This window comes from Brachyhypopomus gauderio, unplaced genomic scaffold, assembly GCF_052324685.1.
Source record: "Brachyhypopomus gauderio isolate BG-103 unplaced genomic scaffold, BGAUD_0.2 sc150, whole genome shotgun sequence".
In the NCBI taxonomy this organism is placed as follows: domain Eukaryota; kingdom Metazoa; phylum Chordata; class Actinopteri; order Gymnotiformes; family Hypopomidae; genus Brachyhypopomus; species Brachyhypopomus gauderio.
In genome coordinates, this window is record NW_027506971.1 from 94,714 (window position 1) to 100,567 (window position 5,854).

A 5,854-nucleotide genomic window follows, 5' to 3' on the forward strand; every position below is an offset into this window, starting at 1 on the left:
TCTTAGTTGCATTTAGTTCTTTAACAAGTCCTTGTAAGATTTCATTATGAACACAATTACAAATGTGCACTGAATTCCATAAAACCCTTCGCAGCATTGGGGGTTGAATAAATTTGATCACAACTGTATAATGTAAATAATAGTGGTCCTAGAATGGAGCCTTGCGGGACCCCATATTTAACTTTTGTACGTTTGGAATAGGCATCCCATAATAGCTGAAATAGATTGGAAGTGGGATCGGTAATCACAAAACATCCCATTTGTAATCTATTTGATCAGGCATCCCATAATAGCTGAAATAGATTGGAAGTGGGATGTTTTTCACTTACCTATCCCGCTTCCAATTTATTTGGATGTGCTCCTCACTGTGGCCAAACTGCGTATCGTGCGAAAAACGCCCGTTTTTCAATAATTTATTGCCCGCCTCATGGGGGCGCTAAAGGCGGGGGGACACTTTCCCTCGTCTTTGGGGGTCCCCCCCTCGTGGCCTGACCCATCCACCGACCCGGCAAAAATCTGGAAGCTTCGGCGCGCAGCCCCCCTTTGGGGCCGGCCATTGGCCACTTAATAGATTGGGATTGGGACGTTGCTGCGCTAACTAGAGATATCTTGCTGGGAAAAAAGGTGGACATGGGATTTGAACTGCTTTAGCTCCTGCACTTTGCTTCTAATTGGGAGCATGTGTCTCAACACATTGAGCTACCAGAGAAGACATGAACATGGGGTAAACTTTAGGTCTTTTGAGGCAAGGATGTTCCTTTGATAAGCTGGCTTGAAAATGTACAATTTATATTTCAAAGCAGAGTTTGTCAAAGCAGAGTTTGTCATCTGTCCACAGAATGTGATTTCGCATACATTAGCTGTCTGGTAAAAAAAAATTACTGGGTTTCAGGTATATGACTAAGACATATCTTGCTGGGAAAAAAGGTGGACATGGGATTTGAACCGCTTTTGCTCCTGCACTTTGCTTCTAATTGGGAGCATGCAGCTCAACCCGTTGAGCTACTAGAGAAGACATGAACATGGGGTAAACTTTAGGTCTTTTGAGGCAAGGATGTTCCTTTGATTAGCTGGCTTGAAAATGTACAATGTCAATGCGCAGTTGCCTCTACAATTTATATTTCAAAGCAGAGTTTGTCATCTGTCCACAGAATGTGATTTCGCATACATTAGCTGTCTGGTAAAAAAAAAATTACTGGGTTTCAGGTATTTGACTAAGAGATATCTTGCTGGGAAAAAAAGGTGGACGTTGGATTTGAACCCCTGTAGCTCGGACCCTTTGCTTCTAATTGGGAGCATGCAGCTCAACCCGTTGGGCTACCAGAGAAGACTTTAACATGGTGTAAACTTTAGGTCTTTTGAGGCAAGGATGTTCCTTTGATAAGCTGGCTTGAAAATGTACAATGTCAATGCGCAGTTGCCTCTACAATTTATATTTCAAAGCAGTTTGTCATCTGTCCACAGAATGTGATTTTGCATACATTAGCTGTCTGGTAAAAAAAAATTACTTGGTTTCATGTATTTGGCTAAGAGATATCTTGCTGGGAAAAAAAGGTAGACGTGGGATTTGAACCACTGTAGCTCCTGCACTTTGCTTCTAATTGGGAGCATGCAGCTCAACCCGTTGAGCTACCAGAGAAGACATGAACATGAGTTAAACTTTAGGTCTTTTGAGGCAAGGATGTTCCTTTGATAAGCTGGCTTGAAAATGTACAATGTCAATGCGCAGTTGCCTCTACAATTTATATTTCAAAGCAGTTTGTCATCTGTCCACAGAATGTGATTTTGCATACATTAGCTGTCTGGTAAAAAAAAATTACTTGGTTTCATGTATTTGACTAAGAGATATCTTGCTGGGAAAAAAGATAGACGTGGGATTTGAATCCCTTTAGCTCCTGCACTTTGCTTCTAATTGGGAGCATGCAGCTCAACCCGTTGAGCTACCAGAGAAGACATGAACATGAGTTAAACTTTAGGTCTTTTGAGGCAAGGATGTTCCTTTGATAAGCTGGCTTGAAAATGTACAATGTCAATGCGCAGTTGCCTCTACAATTTATATTTCAAAGCAGTTTGTCATCTGTCCACAGAATGTGATTTTGCATACATTAGCTGTCTGGTAAAAAAAAATTACTTGGTTTCATGTATTTGACTAAGAGATATCTTGCTGGGAAAAAAAGGTGGACGTTGGATTTGAACCCCTGTAGCTCCGACCCTTTGCTTCTAATTGGGAGCATGCAGCTCAACCCGTTGGGCTCCCAGAGAAGACATTAACATGGTGTAAACTTTAGGTCTTTTGAGGCAAGGATGTTACTTTGATAAGCTGGCTTGAAAATGTACAATGTCAATGCGCAGTTGCCTCTACAATTTATATTTCAAAGTTGAGTTTGTCATCTGTCCACAGAATGTGATTTCGCATACATTAGCTGTCTGGTAAAAAAAAATTACTTGGTTTCATGTATTTGACTAAGATATCTTGCTGGGAAAAAAAAGGTAGACGTGGGATTTGAACCACTGTAGCTCATGCACTTTGCTTCTAATTGGAAGCATGTGTCTCAACACGTTGAGCTACCAGAGAAGACATCAACATGGGGTAAACTTTAGGTCTTTTGAGGCAATGATCTTCCTTTGATAAGCTGGCTTGAAAATGTACAATGTCAATGCGCAGTTGCCTCTACAATTTATATTTTAAAGCAGAGTTTGTCATCTGTCCACAGAATGTGATTTCGCATACATTAGCTGTCTGGTAAAAAAAATTACTTGGTTTCATGTATTTGACTAAGAGATATCTTGCTGGGAAAAAAGATAGACGTGGGATTTGAACCGCTTTAGCTCCTGCACTTTGCTTCTAATTGGGAGCATGCAGCTCAACCCGTTGAGCTACCAGAGAAGACATGAACATGAGTTAAACTTTAGGTCTTTTGAGGCAAGGATGTTCCTTTGATTAGCTGGCTTGAAAATGTACAATGTCAATGCGCAGTTGCCTCTACAATTTATATTTCAAAGCAGTTTGTCATCTGTCCACAGAATGTGATTTTGCATACATTAGCTGTCTGGTAAAAAAAAATTACTTGGTTTCATGTATTTGACTAAGAGATATCTTGCTGGGAAAAAAAGGTGGACGTTGGATTTGAACCCCTGTAGCTCGGACCCTTTGCTTCTAATTGGGAGCATGCAGCTCAACCCGTTGGGCTACCAGAGAAGACATGAACATGAGTTAAACTTTAGGTCTTTTGAGGCAAGGATGTTACTTTGATAAGCTGGCTTGAAAATGTACAATGTCAATGCGCAGTTGCCTCTACAATTTATATTTCAAAGCAGTTTGTCATCTGTCCACAGAATGTGATTTTGCATACATTAGCTGTCTGGTAAAAAAAAATTACTTGGTTTCATGTATTTGGCTAAGAGATATCTTGCTGGGAAAAAAAGGTAGACGTGGGATTTGAACCACTGTAGCTCCTGCACTTTGCTTCTAATTGGGAGCATGCAGCTCAACCCGTTGAGCTACCAGAGAAGACATGAACATGAGTTAAACTTTAGGTCTTTTGAGGCAAGGATGTTCCTTTGATAAGCTGGCTTGAAAATGTACAATGTCAATGCGCAGTTGCCTCTACAATTTATATTTCAAAGCTGAGTTTGTCATCTGTCCACGGAACGTTATTTCGCATACATTAGCTGTATGGTAAAAAAATTACTTGGTTTCATGTATTTGACTAAGAGATATCTTGTTGGGAAAAAAGGTGTATATGAGATTTGAACCACTTTAGCTTCTGCACTTTGCTTCTAATTGGGAGCATGTGTCTCAACACATTGAGCTACCAGAGAAGACATGAACATGAGGTAAACTTTAGTTCTTTTGAGGCAAGGATGTTACTTTGATAAGCTGGCTTGAAAATGTACAATGTCAATGCGCAGTTGCCTCTACAATTTATATTTCAAAGTAGAGTTTGTCATCTGTCCACAGAATGTGATTTCGCATACATTAGCTGTCTGGTAAAAAAAAATTACTTGGTTTCATGTATTTGACTAAGAGATATCTTGCTGGGAAAAAAAGGTAGACGTGGGATTTGAACCACTGTAGCTCCTGCACTTTGCTTCTAATTGGAAGCATGTGTCTCAACACGTTGAGCTACCAGAGAAGACATCAACATGAGGTAAACTTTAGTTCTTTTGAGGCAAGGATGTTACTTTGATAAGCTGGCTTGAAAATGTACAATGTCAATGCGCAGTTGCCTCTACAATTTATATTTTAAAGCAGAGTTTGTCATCTGTCCACAGAATGTGATTTTGCATACATTAGCTGTCTGGTAAAAAAAAATTACTTGGTTTCATGTATTTGACTAAGAGATATCTTGCTGGGAAAAAAAGGTGGACGTTGGATTTGAACCCCTGTAGCTCGGACCCTTTGCTTCTAATTGGGAGCATGCAGCTCAACCCGTTGGGCTACCAGAGAAGACTTTAACATGGTGTAAACTTTAGGTCTTTTGAGGCAAGGATGTTACTTTGATAAGCTGGCTTGAAAATGTACAATGTCAATGCGCAGTTGCCTCTACAATTTATATTTCAAAGCAGAGTTTGTCATCTGTCCACAGAATGTGATTTCGCATACATTAGCTGTCTGGTAAAAAAAAATTACTTGGTTTCATGTATTTGGCTAAGAGATATCTTGCTGGGAAAAAAAGGTAGACGTGGGATTTGAACCACTGTAGCTCCTGCACTTTGCTTCTAATTGGGAGCATGCAGCTCAACCCGTTGAGCTACCAGAGAAGACATGAACATGAGTTAAACTTTAGGTCTTTTGAGGCAAGGATGTTCCTTTGATAAGCTGGCTTGAAAATGTACAATGTCAATGCGCAGTTGCCTCTACAATTTATATTTCAAAGCTGAGTTTGTCATCTGTCCACGGAACGTTATTTCGCATACATTAGCTGTATGGTAAAAAAATTACTTGGTTTCATGTATTTGACTAAGAGATATCTTGTTGGGAAAAAAGGTGTATATGAGATTTGAACCACTTTAGCTTCTGCAATTTGCTTCTAATTGGGAGCATGTGTCTCAACACATTTAGCTACCAGAGAAGACATGAACATGAGGTAAACTTTAGTTCTTTTGAGGCAAGGATGTTACTTTGATAAGCTGGCTTGAAAATGTACAATGTCAATGCGCAGTTGCCTCTACAATTTATATTTCAAAGTAGAGTTTGTCATCTGTCCACAGAATGTGATTTCGCATACATTAGCTGTCTGGTAAAAAAAAATTACTTGGTTTCATGTATTTGACTAAGAGATATCTTGCTGGGAAAAAAAGGTGGACGTTGGATTTGAACCCCTGTAGCTCGGACCCTTTGCTTCTAATTGGGAGCATGCAGCTCAACCCGTTGGGCTACCAGAGAAGACTTTAACATGGTGTAAACTTTAGGTCTTTTGAGGCAAGGATGTTACTTTGATAAGCTGGCTTGAAAATGTACAATGTCAATGCGCAGTTGCCTCTACAATTTATATTTCAAAGCAGAGTTTGTCATCTGTCCACAGAATGTGATTTCGCATACATTAGCTGTCTGGTAAAAAAAAATTACTTGGTTTCATGTATTTGGCTAAGAGATATCTTGCTGGGAAAAAAAGGTAGACGTGGGATTTGAACCACTGTAGCTCCTGCACTTTGCTTCTAATTGGGAGCATGCAGCTCAACCCGTTGAGCTACCAGAGAAGACATGAACATGAGTTAAACTTTAGGTCTTTTGAGGCAAGGATGTTCCTTTGATAAGCTGGCTTGAAAATGTACAATGTCAATGCGCAGTTGCCTCTACAATTTATATTTCAAAGCTGAGTTTGTCATCTGTCCACGGAACGTTATTTCG